The sequence below is a fragment of the Oncorhynchus clarkii genome, chromosome 11 (assembly GCF_045791955.1).
Source record: "Oncorhynchus clarkii lewisi isolate Uvic-CL-2024 chromosome 11, UVic_Ocla_1.0, whole genome shotgun sequence".
Classification (NCBI taxonomy): domain Eukaryota; kingdom Metazoa; phylum Chordata; class Actinopteri; order Salmoniformes; family Salmonidae; genus Oncorhynchus; species Oncorhynchus clarkii.
Genome location: NC_092157.1, coordinates 901,105 through 922,431, shown reverse-complemented (window position 1 = coordinate 922,431; position 21,327 = coordinate 901,105). Strand labels below are relative to the sequence as shown.

At 45.1% G+C, this 21,327-nt stretch overlaps 1 protein-coding gene across 2 annotated transcripts in view; it reads right to left on the bottom strand.

The window, feature by feature from the left end:
* Positions 1-20,309, bottom strand: part of LOC139420118 (SH2/SH3 adapter protein Nck1-like) — a 126,107-nt gene extending 105,798 nt beyond the window's left edge. For both annotated transcript variants that reach the window (XM_071169851.1, XM_071169852.1), the window contains exon 1: positions 20,104-20,309. The gene's annotated coding sequence lies outside the window, so the exon portion shown is untranslated. The remainder of the gene's footprint in view (positions 1-20,103) is intronic.
* Between the last annotated feature and the right edge of the window lie 1,018 nt (positions 20,310-21,327).

Sequence of the window (21,327 nt, the reverse complement as noted above, 5' to 3'; positions counted from 1 at the left end):
GACTGGGAAGTGGAGAGAAGGACTGGGAAGTGGAGAGAAGGACTGGGAAGTGGAGAGAAACTCTGGGAAGGGGAGAGGAGGACTGGGAAGTGGAGAGGAGGGGAGAGCTGGGAAGTGGAGAGGAGGGGAGAGCAGGGAAATGGAGAGGAGAGGAGGGCTGTGAAGTGGAGAACTGGGGAGAGCTGGGAAGTGGAGAGGAGAGGCGGGCTGGGAAGTGGAGCGGAGAGGCGGGCTGGGAAGTGGAGAGGAGGGGCGGGCTGGGAAGTGGAGGAGGAGGGCTGGGAAGTGGAGGAGGAGGGCTGGGAAGTGAAGAGGAAAGGAGGGCTGGGAAGTGGAGAGCAGGGCTGGGAAAAGGAGAGTGGAGGAGGGCTGGGAAGTGGAGAGGAGAGGAGTGCTGGGAAGTGGAGAGGAGGGCTGGGAAGTGGAGAGGAGGGCTGGGAAGTGGAGAGGAGGGCTGGGAAGTGGAGAGGAGGGCTGGGAAGAGGAGAGGAGGACTGGGAAGTGGAGAGGAGGGGAGAGCTGGGAAGTGGAGAGGAGGGGGGAGCTGGGAAGTGGAGAGGAGGGGAGAGCTGGGAAATGGAGAGAAGAGGGCTGGGAAGTGGAGAACTGGGGAGAGCTGGGAAGTGGAGAGGAGAGGCAGGCTGGGAAATGGAGAGGAGAGGAGGGCTGGGAAGTGGAGAGGAGGGCTGGGAAGTGGAGAGGAGGGCTGGGAAGTGGAGAGGAGGGCTGGGAAGAGGAGAGGAGAGGAGGGCTGGGAAGAGGAGAGGAGAGGAGGGCTGGGAAGAGGAGAGGAGAGGAGGGCTGGGAAGAGGAGAGGAGAGAGGGGCTGGGAAGTGGAGAGGAGAGCTGGGAAGTGGAGAGGAGAGAGGGGCTGGGAAGTGGAGAGGAGGGGCGGGCTGGGAAGTGGAAAGGAGAGGAGAACTGGGAAGTGGAAAGGAAAGGAGAACTGGGAAGTGGAAAGGTTGAGATGTTGCTTCAATATATCCAAATAATTTTCCAGCCTCATTATTCCATCTATTTTGTGAAGTGCACCAGACCCTCCTGCAGCAAAGCTCCCCCACAACATGATGCTGCCACCCCCGCGCTTCACAGTTGGGATGGTGTTCTTCGGCTTGCAAGCCTCCCCCTTTTTCCTCCAAACATAACGATGGTCACTACGGCCAAACAGTTCTATTTTTGTTCCATCAGACCAGAGGACATTTCTCCAAAAAGTACCATCTTTGTCCCCATGTGCATTTGCAAACCAAATCCACAGACTGGACAGTAGTGGAGTAGGTGGAAAGTTCCTCGGCGTACACATCACGGACAAACTGAAATTGTCCACCCACACAGACAGCGTGGTGAAAAAGGCCCAACAGCGCCTCTTCAACCTCAAGAGGCTGAAGAAATTTGGCTTATCACCAAAAACCCTCAATCTTTTACAGATGCACAATCGAGAGCATCCTATCACCGCGTGGTACGGCAACTGCTCCGCCCACAACCGTAAGGCTCTCCAGAGGGTAGTGAGGTCTGCACAATGCATCACCGAGGGCAAACTACCTGCCCTCCAGGACTACCTGCCCTCCTACACCACCCGATGTCACATGAAGGCCATAAAGATCATCAAGGACAACAACCACCCGAGCCACTGCCTGTTCACCCCGCTATCATCCAGAAGGCGAGGTCAGTACAGGTGCATCAAAGCAGGGACCGAGAGACTGAAAAACTTCTATCTCAAGGCCATCAGACTGTTAAACAGCCATCACTAACATTGAGTGGCTGATGCCAACATACTGACTCATCTCTAGCCACTTCAATAAATACAAATTGGATGTAATGCCACTTTATATAATGTTTACATACCCTACATTACTCATCTCATATGTATATACTGTACTCTATTGTAGTGTGCCTTAGTGCCGCTCTGACATTGCTCATCCATATACATATAGTGGCAAGAAAAAGATGAACTCTGGAATTACCTGGATTTCTGCATACATCACATTTGATCTGATCTTCATCTTAGTCACAACAATAGACAAACAGTGTGCTAAAACTAATAACATCAATTATTGAAATGTTCTTGTCTATATTGAATACATAATTTAAACATTCACAGTGTAGGTTGGAAAAAGTATGTGAACCCTAGGCTAATGATTTCTCCAAAATTGTAGTCAGGACTCAACTAACCTGGACTCCAATCAATGAGACGAGATTGGAGATGTTCGTTAGAGCTGCCCTAGCCCTATAAAAAGCTATTACTAACTATTTACAAGAAGCATTGCCTGATGTGAACCATGCCTCGAACAAGAGATCTCAGAAGACCTAAGATTAAGAATTGTTGCCCTGCATGAAGCTGGAAAGGGTTACAAAAGTATCTCTATAAGTCAGTCCACGGTAAGACAAATCGTCTATAAATGGAGAAAGTTCAGCACTGTTGCTACTCTCCCTAGGACTGGCCAACCTGCAAAGATGACTGCAAGAGCACAGCGCAGAATGCTCAATGAGGTTAAGAAGAATCCTAGAGTGTCAGCTAAAGACTTACAGAAATCTCTGGAACATGCTAACATCTCTGTTGAAGAGTCTATGATACGTAAAACACTAAACAAGAAGGGTGTTCATGGGAGGAGACCACGGGAAGAAGCCACTGCTGTCCAAAAAAAAGGTTGCAAAAGAGAACCTGGATGTTCCACAGCGCTACTGGCAAAATATTCTGTGGACAGATGAAACTACAGTTGAGTTGTTTGGAGAAAAAAGGCACAGCACACCAACATCAAAAACTCATCTCAACTGTAAAGTATGGTGGAGGGAGCATCATGGTTTGGGGCTGCTTGCTGCCTCAGGGCCTGGACAGTTTGCTATCATCAACAGAAAAATGAATTCCCAAGTTTATCAAGACATTTTGCAGGAGAAATGTTAGGCTATCTGTCCACCAATTGAAGCTCAACAGAAGTTAGGTGATGCAACAGGACAACAACCCAAAAGACAGAAGAAAATCAACAACAGAATGGCTTCAACAGAAGAAAATATGCCTCCTGGAGTGGCCCAGTCAGTCCTGACCTCAACCCCATTCAGACGCTGTATGATCTCAAGAGAACGGTTCACACCAGACATCCCAAGAATATTGTGGAACTGAAACAGTTTTGTAAAGAGGAACAGTCCAAAATTCCTCCTGACCGTTGTGCAGGTCTGATCCGCAACTACAGAAAACGTTTGGTTGAGGTTATTGCTGCCAAAGGAGGGTCAACCTGTTATTAAATCCAAAAGTTCACATACTTTTCCCACCCTGCACTGTGAATGTTTACACGGTGTGTTCAATAAAGACATGAAAACGTATAATTGTTTGTGTGTTATTTGTTTAAGCACACTGTGTCTGTCTATTGTTGTGACTTAAAATGTTATCTGATATTCATCAGGCCAATTTATCCAGGTCATTCTAAAGGGTTCACAAACGTATTCTTCACACTGGACTGATATATTCTTAATTCCATTCCTTTCCTTTAGATGTGTGTATTGTTGTGAAATTGTTAGCCATTACTTGTTAGATATTACTCCACTGTTGGAGCTAGAAACATGTTGTAAAAACAAACGTGTGGCTTTAAGAGCGAAAACCTGAATAAAAATAAATAGAATAGGGAAAAACAGAAAACTGATAAAACAAAACAGAGAAAACTGAATTTGAGGCATTGGGTGGAGGCCTTCTTCTCCACAGGGCTAGAGGCTCCCAATGGCCAGTTGTTGCAAGTCCAGTAGATCTCCAATGGACTGGGCTGACTTCTAGCCTGAAAGGAAATGGCCCTTTATAAATAGCCTAGCTGGCCTCAACCCCCCTAGCGAACTATAGCTTCCCCCTCCTCCCTCTTGACTCCAGTCCAGTGGGTTACAGTGCTGCTGCTGCAGACAAAATGTCTGTCTGCCTCTTCCCCTCCCTGTAGACTTAATGAGAGACTGTGGAGGGGCCTGTCAGTGTGACAATAATTACAGAAACTATACTAGTCACCAGCTGCAACAGGCCCCCTTGCCCTGCCCCACACACACACACACACGTTTTCCAGTGAGGACTGAAAGGGAAATGTTGAAATCAAGATAAGTTAATATTGAGCAGATGCCAGACTGGAGACTACAGACATTGAGTTACCATCCCACCATGAAAATAATGAACATAGGAAACTGGCCACAATGAGATAACTGCCTCTCCAGGCCTGTCATTGGACACAACACTCTCTACAGAGTTCTAAACTGCCCTTGGAAGCAACGTCAGCACAAGAACTGTTCATCGGGAGCGTCATGAAATGGGTTTCCATGGCCTTGCAGCCGGACACAATGAGAGGTGAGAGGTGTAAAGCTCGCCGCCATTGGAGCAGTGAAAACGCGTTCTCTGGTGATGAATCACGCTTCACCATCTGGCAGTCTGACAGACAAATCTGGGTTTGGCAGATGCCAGGAGAATGATACCTGCCCCAATGCATAGTGCCAACTGTAAAGTTTGGTGGATGAGGAATAATGGTCTGGGGCTGTTTCTCATGGTTCAGGCTAGGCCCCTTAGTTCCAGTGAAGTGAAATCTTAACGCTACAGCATACAATTACATTCTAGGTGATTCTGTGCTTCCAAATTTGTAGCAACAGTTGGGGGAAGGCACTTTCCTGTTTCAGCACAACATTGCCCCTGTGCACAAAGTGAGGTCCATACAGAAATGGTTTGCTATATCAGCTGTGTGGGTGAACCCATCCCCTTCTCCCTAAACCCTCTAGGTTATATCAGCTGTGTGGGTGAACCCCTCCCCTTCTCCCTAAACCCTCTAGGTTATATCAGCTGTGTGACTGAACCCCTCCTGCTTCAGTTTTGCATTTCACCTCCTGATGATTATGATGACTGACATTGTTAGAATTAAAAAGACAAGGCTTAATCAAGTCATCTCCCTCGCCATCAGTCTCTCGTCTGCAGGTATGTTTTGATGTGAGCCAAGAGTGTGCAAAGCTGTCATCAAGGCAAAGGGTGGCTAGTTTGAAGAAACTCAACTATAAAATATATTTGGATTTGTTTAACACTTTGTTGGTTACTACATGATTCCATATGTATTATTTCATAGTTTTGATGTCTTTACTATTTTCTACATTGTAGAATAATAGTGAACAAAGAAAAACCCTTGAATGAGTAGGTGTCCAAACTTTTGACTGGTACTGTATACATACTTGGACGAGAAATGTCGGAGTGGCATTAACTTCTTGCTTCTACTTCAGACGCAGACATCTCAAGTAGGCACCTGGAAATGCAAATGCGCTACGCTAAATGCTAAATGTACTCGTTAAAACTCAAACGTTCATTAAAATATACATGTAGGGTATTGAATTAAAGCTACACTCGTTGTGAATCTAGCCAACAAGTCAGATTTTTAAAATGCTTTTCGGCGAAAGCATGAGAAGCTATTATCTGATAGCATGCAACACCCCAAAATGCCTGAAGGCGACGTAAACAAAAGAATTAGCGTAGCCGGCGCTACACAAAAACGCAGAAATAAAATATAAAACATTCATTACCTTTGATGATATTCTTTGTTGGCACTCCTATATGTCCCATAAACATTACAAAATGGTATTTTTCCCGATTAAATCCGTCCATGAATGCCCAAAATATCCATTTGTATAGCCTGTCTGCATCATGAAAAAAGCTCTCTTCCAACACGCAACGTCATGTTTAAAAATTATATAAGTTGCCTATATTCTTTGACAAAACACTTCAACCTACTTTTATAACCCAACTTTAGGTATTTGTAAACGTTAATAAGCGATCAAATTGATCACTGGGCGATCTGTATTCAATAGCAGCTACAAAAGAAAACAGTGTCCATTTTTCAATCTTCCAAAATCGATTGAGGTAGGCTGGATGGAATCACGACTCTATTGATAATGTCTCAATGGATTTTTGTCAATGAAAATGACGACATCATGTGGAAGCTGTAGGAATTGCATCCGTCTCCATATTAAATTTGGTTTCCTTTAAATAATCCATGAAAGGGGCGCATGGATACTTTTTTCAGATTTCAGTGACCAGTTTTTCTTGCGCTTTTCGATGAAACACACGCTCTGTTATAGTCACAGCCGTGATTTAACCAGTTTTAGAAACTTCAGAGTGTTTTCTATCGACACATACTAATCATATGCATATACTATATTCCTGGCATGAGTAGCAGGACGCTGAAAAGTTGCGCGATTTTTAACAGAATGTTCGAAAAAGGAGGGGGTAGGATAAAGAGGTTTTAACTAAAACACAGTAGAATAGAATACAGCATATACATATGAAATGAGTAAAGCAGTATGTAAACATGATTAAAAGTGACCAGTGTTCCATTATTAATGTGGCCAGTACTTCCATGTCTACGTATATAGGGCAGCAGCCTCCAGGTTGCAGGGTTGAGTAACCGGGTGGTAGCTAGCAATTTAACAGTCCGATGGCCTTGATAGAAGCTGTTTTCAGTCTCTCGGTCCCAGCTTTGATGCACCTGTACTGACCTCGCCTTCTGGATGATAGCGGGGTGAACAGGCAGTGGCTCGGGTGGTTGATGTCCTTAATCTTTTTGGCCTTCCTGTGATATTGGGTGCTGTATGTGTCCTGGAGGGAAAGCAGTGTGCCCCCGGTGATGCGTTGGGCAGACCATAGCATTCGCTGGAGAGCCCTGCGTTTGACGGCGGCGAAGTTGCCGTACCAGGAGGTGATACAGACGGACAGAATGCTCTCAATTTTGCATCTGTAAAAGTTTGTGATGTTCTTTGGGGCTAAGCCAAATTTCTTCAGCCTCCTGAGGTTGAAGAGGAGCTGTTGCGATGTGGATAGGGGCGTGCTCCCTCTGCTGTTTCCTGACGTCCACGATCAGCTCCTTCGTTTTGTTGACGTTGAGGGAGGGGTTATTTTCCTGGCACCACTACTCCAGGGCCCTCACCTCCTCCCTGGAGGATGTCTCATCATTGCTGGTAAATAGGCCTACTACTGTTGTGTCGTCTGTAAACTTGATGATTGAGTTGGAGGCGTGTGTGGCCACACAGTCATGGGTGAACAGGGAGGACAGGAGAGGGCTGAGCACGAACTGTTGTGGGGCCCCAGTGTTGAGGATCAGCGAAGTGGAGGTGTTGTTTCCTACCTTCACCACCTGGGGGCTGCCCTTCAAGAAGTCCAGGACCCAGTTGCACAGGGCGGGGTTCAGACCCAGGGCCCAAAGCTTAATTAATGATGAGCTTGGATGGTACTATGGTGTTAAATGCTTAGCTATTGTCAATTAACAGCATTCTTTCATAGGTATTCCTCTTGTCCAGATGGGATAGGGCAGTGTGCAGTGTGATGGTGATTGCATCGTCTATTGATCTATTGGGGCGGTAAGCAAATTGAAGTGGGTCTAGGGTGCCAGGTAAGGTGGAGGTGATATGATTCTTGACTCGTCTATCAAAGCATTTCATGATGACAGAAGTGAGTGCTACGGGGCGATAGTCATTTAGTTCAGTTACCTTTGCTTTTGAATATGTCCGTAAACACCAATTGAATGCCGTCTGGGCCAGCAGCCTTACGAGGAATAACACACTTAAAATGTCTTACTTTGGGTTGCAAAGGATCAGAAATGTTCAGGTAAATTCCTGGGCTTAAATTCATTAAAAAAAAAGTTAGCTTATAACAGTGAACCTTTTTTGTGCAATACACGAGGCAATTCTAGGGCTTGTGGAAAATGTTGGTTAAACTATCCCCAATTCATTGGAATTACAACCCTCTGCATGCACAGTGCATTCTGCACACTAATGAGATGCTATTGAGCCCACACTACTACACTGTCTGAGCCAAGGACTACATGCTTTCTGGTAAGTTTTGATTACAATACTGGGTGGGGTCAATATATTTTATATGACATACATTATTTTTTGCTAACTAGTAAATAGTAGCCTACAGCAAAGTGTGTTTAAATCCTTTATAACTTGTTAACAATTTCTGCTAGTTAGTTTTTGCTACCATGTGGGTTTTAGCTTGCTTGATCCTGCTAACTGAAGAGTGTTAATTCACCTGTTTCCGTACATGTTACATTTTAACATATTTATCTTACAAAGGAGTTGTTTAATCAAACTGCTTAACTATTTTTCTGTACATGGAATTGTAATCGTTTTTTTTTACTAATTTTTTTCTAATCTTTACAGGAAAATGCCACGGGCAATATCTAATGTGTGGAGACATTTCACTGCAGCTAATGTAGAAGGAAAAGCTGTGTACATTTGCAAATACTGTGCCAAATCATATGTGAAGAATGCAACAAAGATGCAGAATAATCTGGCCAAGTGCATAAAGTTCCGTCAGCGCTCACAACAAGCAAACTCTGACAAAAGTCCCTCTACTTCTATTCGAGGTGAAAATGATGAATCAGACACCTTATCGATAGCAACAGCTCATGGTCCTCCTGGAAATGCTGATGAATGTCTTGCTTGAGCTGTGTATGCAACTGGTTCACCTCTGATGCTCACAGGCAATGTGTACTGGAAGAGATCTACTCATTTGCTGGATGCTGAGTTCAAGTGAAGGTCAAGCAAATTATAGAGAAAGCAGACTGTATGTATTGCAATCATGCGAGAATGCTGCGAACATGATGGCTGCTTGGCCTACACTCACATCACACCCATTGGCTGTGCTGCTCATGCATTGAATCTGCTCCTCAAGGACATCATGGCACTGAAAACAATGGATACACTCTACAAGAGAGCCAAGGAAATGTTGAGGTATAGTGGGGAGAACAAGTATTTGATACACTGTCGATTTTGCAGGTTTTCCTACTTACAAAGCATGTAGAGGTCTGTAACTTATATCATAGGTACACTTCAACTGTGAGAGACGGAATCTAAAACAAAAATCCAGAAAATCACATTGTATGATTTTTAAGTAATTCATTTGCATTTTATTGCATGACATAAGTATTTGATCACCTACCAACCAGTAAGAATTCCGGCTCTCACAGACCTGTTCGTTTTTCTTTAAGAACCCTCCTGTTCTCCACTCATTACCTGTATTAACTGCACCTGTTTGAACTCATTACCAGTATAAAAGACACCTGTCCACACACTCAATCAAACAGACTCCAACCACTCCACAATGGCCAAGACCAGAGAGCTGTGTAAGGACATCAGGGATAGAATTGTAGACCTGCACAAGGCTGGGATGGGCTACAGGACAATAGGCAAGCAGCTTGGTGAGAAGACAACAACTGTTGGCACAAATAGTAGAAAATGGAAGAAGTTCAAGATGACGGTCAATCACCCTCGGTCTGGGGCTCCATGCAAGATCTCACCTCGTGGGGCATCAATGATCATGAGGAAGGTGAGGGATCAGCCCAGAACTACATGGCAGGACCAGGTCAATGACCTGAAGAGAGCTGGGACCACAGTCTCAAAGAAAACCATTAGTAACACACTATGCAGTCATAGATTAAAATCCTGCAGCGCACACAAGGTCTCCCTGCTCATGCCAGCGCATGTCCAGGCCCGTCTAAAGTTTGCCAATGACCATCTGGATGATCCAGAGGAGGAATGAGAGAAGGTCATGTGGTCTGATGAGAAAAAAATTTGAGCTTTTTGGTCTAAACTCCACTCGCCGTGTTTGGAGGAAGAAGACGGAAGAGTACAACCCCAAGAACACCATCCCAACTGTGAACCATCGAGGTGGAAACATCATTCTTTGGGGATGCTTTTCTGCAAAGGGGACAGGACGTCATCATGTTTGACAGTCTCCTGGAGGGGAAGGAGTATCCAAGAAATGGTCATATCACAGTCTGCCGATATGGACAGCTCCATCAAGAGGATCCTCCTGGATGATGCATTTTGGGAGAGAGTGGTAAGCAGCCTGAAACTCCTGAAACCTGTAGCAGTAGCCATTGCACGGATTGAGAGAGACAATGCCATCCTGTCTGATGTTCAGACTCTGCTTGCAGATGTAAGAGAAGAAATCCGTACTGCCCTGCCCACTTCACTGTTGCTCCAAGCAGAGGAAACTGCAGTTCTGAAATACATCAAAAAGCATGAAGACTTCTGCATGAAGCCCATACACACCACAGAGTACATGTTGGACCCCAAGTATGCTGGCAAGAGCATCCAGTCTGGTGCAGAGATCAACAAGGCCTATGGTGTCATCACTACTGTGTCTCGCCACTTTGGCCTGGATGAGGGCAAGGTTCTTGGCAGTCTGGCTTAGTACACTTCCAAGCAAAGGCTTTGGGATGGAGATGCAATATGGCAGTCGTGCCAACATATCTCATCAGCCACCTGGTGGAAAGGACTTTGTGGATCTGAGGCTCTTTCTCCTGTTGCCTCCATCATCCTCCAAATTCCACCAACATCAGCCGCCTCAGAGTGCAACTGGTCCTTGTTTGGGAACACACATCAAAGCATGCAACAGGCTGACCAATACAAGGGTTGAAAAATTGGTGACCATCTGGGCAAATTTGAGGCTTTTTGAGCCTGACAACGAGCCATCCTGAATAAGGTTGGAAAGTGACAGTGAAGATGATGTTCAAGAGGTGGACATTGCGGAGGTCCAGGGACAAGACATGGAAGCCTGAGAGGGAGACAAGCAACGCCTTAGTTTCTAGAATATCATTTTACAGATGCATGTTGAAATCATTTTTGGGAGATTCGATGGATCATTGGGGATCATTTAATATTCCCTTTCTTTTGTTGTTCAGTGAAATCATCCCATGTGAAGAATCAACTCATTTAATTAAAGTTCAATTCCTAACTAGAGTGTTTTTTTTTATTTCTATTGGAAGGATTTCAGCATTAGAAATTTTGCATATATTCCCGTTAATTCCCACTGAAAGTTTCCACCTCTGAATATTCCCCAAAATGTACAAGCCTAGTCTTACTCAAGTCGGCCATGGAGAACGAGAGCCCACTGTCCTAGGGAGCGGGCCACGTGGTGGGCACTGTGTTATCCTCAGAGGGAATTGAAGGTGTTGAGCTTGTCCGGGAGCAAGACGTCAGTGTCCGCGATGTGGCTGGTTTTCCCTTTGTCATCTGTGATTATCTGTAGACCCTGCCACATACATCTCGTGTCTGAGCCGTTGAATTGAGACTCCACTTTGACTCTGTTCTGACGTTTTGCCTGTTTGATTGTCTTTTGGAGGGAATAACGACAATGTTTGTATTCAACCATATTCCCAGTCACCTTGCCATGGTTAAATGTGGTGGTTTGTGCTTTCAGTTGTGTGAATGCTGCCATCTATCCATGGTTTCTGGTTTGGGTAGGTTTTAATAATCACCGTGGGAACAACATCCTCTATACACTTCCTGCTGAACTCAGTCACAGTGTCCGTGTATACATCAATGTTATTCTCAGAGGCTACCCGGAACATATCCCAGTCCGCATGATCAAAACAATCTTAAAGCAAGGATTCTGATTGGTCAGACCAGCAGTTAGACCTTAGTACGAGTACTTCCTTTTCAAGTTTCTGCCTTTAGGAAGGGAGCAGAAATATGGAGTCGTGATTTGATTTGCCAAAGGGAGGGCAGGGGAGGGCCTTGTATGCATTTCGAAAGGGGGAGTAGCAGTGGTCAAGTGTTTTACCAGAGCGAGAACAACAGTCAATGTGTTGATAGAACTTTGGGAACGTTTCCCTCAAATTTCATTTGTTAAAATCCCCAGCTACAATTAATGTGGCCTCAGAATATGTGGTTTCCAGTTTGCAGTCCACATTCAAGTGTAGTTCCTTGAGGGCTGTAGTGGTATCGGCTTGAGGGGGAATATATATGGCTGTGACGATAACCGAAGAGAATTCTCTTGGGAAGTAAAACCTTCTGCATTTGATTGTAATGTATTCTAGGTCGGGTGAACTAAAGGACTTGAGTTTATGCATGTTATCACCATCACACAATGAGTAGTTAATACATGAAACTAGAGGTCGACCGATTAATCGGCAATTGGTAATCAGCATTTTTGGATGATTACATTGCAATCCACGAGGAAACTGTGTGGCAGGCTGACCACCTGTTATGTGAGTGCAGCAAGGAGCCAAGGTAAGTTGCTAGCTAGCATTAAACTTATCTTATAATTTTTAAAAAATCAATCTTAACATAATCAGTAGTTAACTACACATGGTTGATGATATTACTAGTTTAACTAGCTTGTCCTGCGTCTGCATATAATCAATGCGGTGCCTGTTAATGTATCATTGAATCACAGCCTACTTTACCAAACGGGTGATGATTTAACAAATGCGCATTCGCATCAGGGTATATACAGCAGTTTGGGCTGCCTGGCTCGTTGCGAACTGTGTGAAGATAATTTCTTCCTATCAAATACCGTAATTAATTTGCCAGAATTGTTGCTGGGAAACACAGACTTTCAACTCTCTCCAAAGATGTTCTATGGGGTTGAGATCTGGAGACTGGCTAGGCCACTCCAGGACCTTGAAATGCTTCTTACGAAGCCAGTCCTTCGTTGCCCGGGCGGTGTGTTTGGGATCCTTGTCATGCTGAAAGACCCAGCCACGTTTCATCTTCAATGCCCTTGCTGATGGAAGGAGGTTTTCACTCAAAATCTCACGATACATGGCCCCATTCATTCTTTCCTTTACACGGATCAGTCGTCCTGGTCCCTTTGCATAAAAACAGCCCCAAAGCATGATGTTTCCACTCCCATGCTTCACAGTAGGTACAGTGTTCTTTGGATGCAACTCAGCATTCTTTGTCCTCCAAATACGACGAGTTGAGTTTTTACCAAAAAGTTATATTTTGGTTTCATCTGAACATATGACATTCTCCCAATCTTCTTCTGGATCATCCAAATGCTCTCTAGCAAACTTCAGACGGGCCTGGACATGTACTGGCTTAAGCAGGAGGACACGTCTGGCACTGCAGGATTTGAGTCCCTGGCGGCGTAGTGTGTTACTGATGGTAGGCTTTGTTACTTTGGTCCCAGCTCTCTGCAGGTCATTCACTAGGTCCCCCCGTGTGGTTCTGGGATTTTTGCTCACCGTTCTTGTGATCATTTTGTCCCCACGGGGTGAGATCTTGCGTGGAGCCCCAGATCGAGGGAGATTATCAGTGGTCTTGTATGTCTTCAATTTCCTAATAATTGCTCCCACAGTTGATTTCTTCAAACCAAGCTGCTTACCTATTGCAGATTCAGTCTTCCCAGCCTGGTGCAGGTCTACAATTTTGTTTCTGGTGTCCTTTGACAGCTCTTTGGTCTTGGCCATAGTGGAGTTTGGAGTGTGACTGTTTGAGGTTGTGGACAGGTGTCTTTTATACTGATAACAAGTTCAAACAGGTGCCATTAATACAGGTAACGAGTGGAGGACAGAATAACCTCTTAAAGAAGAAGTTACAGGTCTGTGAGAGCCAGAAATCTTGCTTGTTTGTAGGTGACCAAATACTTATTTTCCACCATAATTTGCAAATAAAATCATTAAAAATCATACAATGTGATTTTCTGGATTTTTTTTCTCATTTTGTCTGTCATAGTTGAAGTGTACCTATGATGAAAATTACAGGCCTCTCGTCTTTTTAAGTGGGAGAACTTGCACAATTGGTGGCTGACTAAATACTTTTTTGCCCCACTGTATATTAAGTTAAAATAAGTGTTCATTCAGTATTGTTGTAATTGTCATTATTACAAATATATATATATATATTATAAAAAATAAAATAAAATTGGCCGATTAAATCGGTATAGGCTTTTTTTTTGGTCCTCCAATAAATCGGTATTGGCGTTGAAAAATCAAAATCGTTTGACCTCTACATGAAACATACACCACCGCCCTTCTTCTTCCCGGAGAGTTCTTTATTCCTGTCTGCGCGATGGACTGAGAACCCAGCTGGCTGTATGGACAGGGACAGTACATCTGGAGAGAGCCATGATTCCATGAAACATAGTATGTTGTGACATTCCCTGATGTCTCTATGGAAGGAGGTTCTCGCCCTGAGCTCGTCTACTTTATTGTCCAAGGAATGAACATTAGCGAGTAATATACTCAGAAGCGGTGGATGGTGTGCGCGCCTCCTGAGTCAGACTAGAAGTCCACTCCAAATACCTCTTCTCCGCCAGCGGTGTCTTGGGACAGCCTCTGGAATAAGATCAATTGCCCTGGAGGGAGAAAACAAAGGATCCAATTCGGAAAAGCCGTATTCCTGGTCGTAATGCTGGTGAGTTACCACCGCTCTGATATCCATTAGTTCTTTCCAGCTCTATGTAACAACACAAAAAAACTTTCTGGGCTAATAATGTAAGAAATAACACACAAAAAACACTGCAAAGTTGCTTTGGAGCTAGAAGCAGACCTGCCACTTCTGTTCGCGCCATCTTGCACTCAAGGTTTATACAAATATGTCCATTCAATGGAAAATTACATTAGAAAAACAATGGTCCAAACCCCATGTCTCTACCATATATGGTTCAAAAGTTACCGACGATATTTTAGCATGTTTAGAGTGAATGGAATGTCATCACAGCCATGATCAAAAAGTGTTCCGTGCTGAATGGAACTCTGTGGTGCTGCTCCGCGGCAGAACCGCGCAAACTTCAAACGGCAACTGACAAGCTAACTAGTGGCTGCAGGTTCGTGAGTGAAATTATGGGCTTTTCGTAAATGAAATCCGCTGAAAACAAAAAGTAAAAAGGGACTAAAGATGTATTTACTTACAAAGCTGACAGACTGAATTTCAACATCCACCCTCTGTGGAGACAATCTGTTCTTGTTTTCATTGTGGTTCTTTCTCTTTAAATCGCCATAGAAACAGCCCCTCAACATAGATTGATTGTGGTTATAGGCAATGGAAGCCAAGGATCTGGAGGTGAAAATTAGGATGAAGTTGATTTTGATTGGTCCAACCAGCAGAAACACTTCCAGATGGTACCACCTCACAACACCAAATATGGAAGAGATAGAACCAGGTGCAGCCCGGTCTAAACTAGCAACGTTCACAGCACATTAACATCCTTATTTGAGAAAACCAGGTGCAGCCCGGTCTAAACAAGTAACGTTCACAGCACATTAATGTTCTTATTTGAGAAAACCAGGTGCAGCCCGGTCTAAACAAGCAACGTTCACAGCACATTAATGTCCTTATTTGAGAAAACCAGGTGCAGCCCGGTCTAAACAAGTAACGTTCACAGCACATTAATGTCCTTATTTGAGAAAACCAGGTGCAGCCAGGTCTAAACCAGCAATGTTCACAGCACATTAATGTCCTTATTTGAGAAAACCAGGTGCAGCCCGGTTTAAACCAGCAACGTTCACAGCACATTAACACTGTCAAGTACATGAACCCTTTCTGGTGGGACCCATTTTTAATGTTTCCTAAAATAAAGAAATTCAGCCTGAGACTCATTGGCTTATTTTCTGTGAAGAACATGTAAAAGAACACATTTTCATTGAGTCCACCCCACTAGACATTTATATTACATATGTGGTGTTTGGGTCCACCGGACCCGAGGGTAATAAAAGTGTTCGTGTGTAGGTGTAAACAAGTTAAAATACAACAAAAAGGTTTACTGTGTGCCTTCACTCGGTCTTCCTCCTCACTGGGCCTGCTGTTTCAACACTGCAGCAAGAACCTGCCTGTCTGCCGTTTTTCTCCCACTCTTTACCCTTTGTAGTGTGTGAAACTACACAATGTCTTTACAATATATTATTCAGATACATTATAAATAATAATAATAAAAATAAAACAAATCTGTATTTTCCTACCCCATCCAGGTGCGAATTCGGGGAGGGAAAACAAATAAATAGCTTTGCATGTGTGGCTCCTTACCACAATCAATCAGTATGGCAGAAATAATCCCTGCTCAGAGGGCCTTAGAATTCATCTTTGCAGAGAAACTAGTGTGGAAGGAACATCTTCCACTTTGGAAGATGAAGAGTCTTCACCTAGGACCAGCCCGTCAGAAACCAGCCCGTCATCAACCAGCCCGTCAGCAACCAGCCCATCAGCAACCAGCCCCAGGACCAGCCCGTCAGCAACCAGCCCATCAGCAACTAGCCCATCAGCAACTAGCCCCATGACCAGCCCCAGGACAAGCCCATCAGAAACCAGCCCATCAGAAACCAGCCCATCAGCAGCCTGCAGGAGGAGAAATATTAATGTAAAAAAATAAGTGAAATTGAATGGTCTTCATGCCCAAGGAATGAGCCACCCAACATGGCTGCCAATGTGATGAGGATGCAACCAGGGGCGACACAGATGGCGGTTACTCATGTTCAGGACATACAGTCTTCTAACTGTTCATCCCAGACACCATCCAGAAATTCATTCTGGACTGGACTCATTTGGAGGGAAGGCGTGTTTTTGGAGAGAGATGAAAGGAGATGGACCAAACTCATTAACATGCATACTCTGGGGTTCTTATCCTTGCTGGTGTTTTCAGATCCAATGGGGAATCCACAGGATCTCTGTGGGATGCAGAAACTGGCAGAGAACTTTTCAGTGAAACAATGTCTCTGGAAAACTTACACATTATTTCCAGGATTATCCGCTTCGATAACAGAGACACCAGCTCAGCGGCAGAGAAACAAGCTAGCTGCAATCAGGTCAGTGCAGAGAGACAAGCTAGCTGCTATCAGGTCAGTGCAGAGAGACAAGCTAGCTGCAATCAGGTCAGTGCAGAGAGACAAGCTAGCTGCTATCAGGTCAGTGCAGAGAGACAAGCTAGCTGCTATCAGGTCAGTGCAGAGAGACAAGCTAGCTGCTATCAGGTCAGTGCAGAGAGACAAGCTAGCTGCAATCAGGTCAGTGCAGAGAGACAAGCTAGCTGCAATCAGGTCAGTGCAGAGAGACAAGCTAGCTGCAATCAGGTCAGTGCAGAGAGACAAGCTAGCTGCAATCAGATCAGTGTGGGACAAGTGGGTGGATTGCCTTCCCCTGTTGTACAACCCTGGGCCCAACGTTACTGTTGATGAGCAGCTTCTGCCATTTAGGGGCTTCTGCCCCTTCAGGCAGTACATAAACCCGCAAAATATGGAATCAAGATCTGGGCTGCCTGTGATGCTGCTTCATCAAATGTGAGGAACCTGCAAGTGTATAAGGGGAAGCCAGATAGAGGAGCCCCTGAGAGGAGCCAAGGGATGCGGGTTGTCCTGGATGTGACACAGAGACTCCATGACCACAACATCACATTCAAAAACTTTTTTACTATTACAAGTTGGGACAGGAGTTCCTCAAGAGGAAGGTTGACGATGATAGGAACAGTATGAAAAAACAAGCCAGAGCTCCCACCTCAGCTGTTGAATACAAAGAACAGACCTATCAATTCCTCTCAGTTTGTGTTCACGTCCGACTCGCCCCTAGTGTCCTACGTGTCAAAGAAAGGCAACAATGTGGTACTCATGAGTACGCTGCATAGGGATGGGAGAATCTGTGGCCAGGAACATCAACAACCAGAAATCCTAATGGATTACAATGCCACAAAAGGAGGGATGGACAGTTTATACAAGCTAGTGACTGGCTACAGCTGCAATTTGTGATATTCTTCAACATCTTGGACATCTCGGCGCACAAAGCGTTTGTCATCTTGATGGCGTTGAACCCAGATTGGAACAGAGAGAAGCTCCAGAGGAGACGGCTCTTTCTTCAGGAGCTGGGCAAGGCATTAGTAAGACCTCAAATCTAGAGGAGGCAACATTACCCAAGGAGCCCAGCTCCAACAGCCATCGTGAGGAGGATTCAGGAGAATGCTGGTGCCACATCCGCCCCAACCCACAGAACCAACAACTCCAATACCGGAAGTAAATGTGAGTGATGTTGCATGTGTTGGTGTCTGACTCTCCTACCTCGGTCTGCTGTAACGATGTGAGTGAGTGAGATGTTAGTAAAAATTCCTGACCAAAGTGTTTTCATCATTCTAGATTGTAGCCGGTAGCAACAAGAAGAAGCACTGCGACGTGTGTGGACCCAAGAAGGACAGGAAGACACGGTACACATGCATCAAGTGCAAGAAATACATTTCCAACACACACAGTAAAACTCTGTTCCTCATGTGGTGTGTAGACCGGCCTTAATATGTGTTCAATGGGGCTCATTTATCATTTCCATAAAATACTGTATGTAAAATATGTCCTTCCAATTGGTTCAGTTCAAAGCAATAAACATCAATAGAGATGAACACCTTGTCTCATTTATATTTTTTTCTCTACATTGTACAGCAGTAAGTGAATGCACCACAACATACCCAGCTAACTCCTTTCTTGCTTATTGTGTAGCGGAGGATAAACAAATGATTGTGTGTGATTATGGATGTGTAGCTAGCTATGCAGGCGATATGTGTACGGACCGTAAAGCCTTTGGTCTATTAGTTCAGAACAATGGTTTGCTTCCACCAGTTAATCATTCATCCCCATGAAATGACAGAAAATGACTGTTACACACATATCACTTTTACGTCAATACTATAGTATTAATGTTAGCTAGTTATGAACTTCAGCGATCATAGCCGGTTGTATTGACTTCAAGACACTCTGAATGGTGTCAATGAAGCCTATAGATTGAATATAATGTAACTTTATTGTGCCAAGGATGCAGGTCGTATATACACACATATCAACACGCACCTCCCCACCGTGACAGACCAACGCGCACCTCCCCACCGTGACAGACCAACGCGCACCTCCCCACCGTGACAGACCAACGCGCACCTCCCCACCATGACAGACCAACGCGCACCTCCCCCCATGACAGACCAACGCGCACCTCCCCACCATGACAGACCAACGCGCACCTCCCCACCATTACAGACCAACGCGCACCTCCCCACCGTGACAGACCAACGCGCACCTCCCCACCATGACAGACCAACGCGCACCTCCCCACCATGACAGACCAACGCGCACCTCCCCACAGACCAACGCTCACCTCCCCACCATGACAGACCAACGCGCACCTCCCCACCATTACAGACCAACGCGCACCTCCCCACCGTGACAGACCAACGCTCACCTCCCCACCGTGACAGACCAACGCGCACCTCCCCACCATTACAGACCAACGCGCACCTCCCCACCGTGACAGACCAACGCGCACCTCCCCACCATTACAGACCAACGCGCACCTCCCCACCATGACAGACCAACGCGCACCTCCCCACCATTACAGACCAACGCGCACCTCCCCACCGTGACAGACCAACGCTCACCTCCCCACCGTGACAGACCAACGCGCACCTCCCCACCATTACAGACCAACGCGCACCTCCCCACCGTGACAGACCAACGCGCACCTCCCCACCATTACAGACCAACGCGCACCTCCCCACCGTGACAGACCAACGCGCACCTCCCCACCATTACAGACCAACGCGCACCTCCCCACCGTGACAGACCAACGCTCACCTCCCCACCGTGACAGACCAACGCTCACCTCCCCACCGTGACAAACCAACACGTTGTCCTCCATTCATTTAAAACGTGTCGACAGAGATATATTTTGAACTGTGCTGAGAAAACTAAAAGCATCTGTCCAATAGTCCAGGACACTGCTGTACGTGGCGTTTCAGACGATGATAAAACATCTATGCACGAGTGAAGTGAGTTCGGGAAAAACTGAAAGTATAATAGTTTCCACATACCAACTGTATGTATCAGAAAATCAGAATCAAATAAAGTCTGTCTTCGCAAAAATAACATTGTCACTGTGCTAAAACGTTTATTTTCATAAACGGATTTTCTGCATTTGTCAAGTCTCACCAGGGAGCCTCATTTCAGATGTGTAATGTAAACTTCATTAATAGGGAAATCGTTCTTCATGCAAAACATATAAAACGTTTTAAAAACGAACTATTATATGAATCTGACTATCCACAATAATCCTACTATGTGAGACAATCTCAGCCAGCCAAATGAACACCCAGTTGGCATATCTGCCACCCTGGCAAGACAGCTGGCTAACTAACATTAGCAATCTAGACAACTAGCTTGCCAAGAAGGCAGTGACAGCTATGTAGTTAACTAATCAATATGCTATTATTCAGCAAACACTACGAGGGATGATGTTTTATTATCAGGCCGTGCCTCTGTTCCCAAGAGTTGAGGCCAGATTTGATATTTCTTTGCTAACCTACCAGCTAGTGAAGCTAATCAAGTTGCTGGCATGAACATTGCAGATCCCTCTGCTTCTTACCTGGTTAGCTGATCGGTCGTACCTGTCCTTTCTCGGTTGATGAAATCACCATGTACAGCAGAGATGATTTGAAACGCCCGTGTAGATGGATGGTGGCTAGGACTAAAACCTAGCTAGCTAAGGTAACCTTGCACAACTTGTCTAGCTGACTATAATCATAATACCAACCTTGTTGGAAATAGCTTTCCCGTTTCCAGCATGACAAAGCTCAAGCCACAGAGATAGCTCTGCGAGTTGCTCCCAGTGTTCACGATACACAATGCTCCCATTGGACAGTGGCAGTGTCAATCAAACCGGTCCACCACAACAGTGGTTGGCTGCCTATCAAATTTTTACCGCATCCCCATTGGGTGAGTTCATCTTACATGGCCCGGTGCCCCGTGTAGGAAGAGTTTAAATATTCACTCAACTGGGGCACCGGGCCATGCAAAACGAACGGTCCTTGCTTTACGGGATCATTGGGACTTCCCCCCATTAGGGTTGAAGTATAAAATTGTTATGGTAAGGATTATCCAGGCTGTATCACAACCGGTCCAGCGTCGTCCGGGTTTAGCCGGTGTAGGCCGTCGTTGTAAATGAGAACTTGTTCTTAACTGACCTGCCTAGTTAAATAAAAATATAATATGGTTCAGGTTTATGTTAGGGTTGCGACGTCCCAATGATCCCAGATAGACCTAACCCAAGACAAACTCACATGTTGACATGAAATGTTTGTTTTTCCCTTGACACAAATCAAGTTGTCTCTCACATAAAGTCTGTGTATTTGTACTGCTATAATGTGCTCTCACGTAGAGTATGTCTCGTATGTAAGGCTAAATGTAGTACAAGCATCTATTAGCCTAGTATTTTCTATTAACATTATTTTCTTCCAGGGAAATAATGATCAAATCTCTGTAATTGGCAGGTTGTCCAACTATTACAGGGTTAGCCTACTGCTGTAAGAGGACATTTTTTGACCACCATGGTATTCTTCAATGGCCACTGCAGTGACCCGAATAGACTGGTATGCCTATCCTGCAGTGGCCAACATAGACTGGTATGCCTATCCTGCAGAGACCAGAATAGACTGGTATGCCTATCCTGCAGTGACCAACATAGACAGGTATGCGTATCCTGCAGTGACCAGAATAGACTGAAACCTATCCTGCAGTGACCAGAATAGACTGGTATGCCTATCCTGCAGTGACCAGAATAGACTGATGTGCCTATCCTGCAGTGACCAGA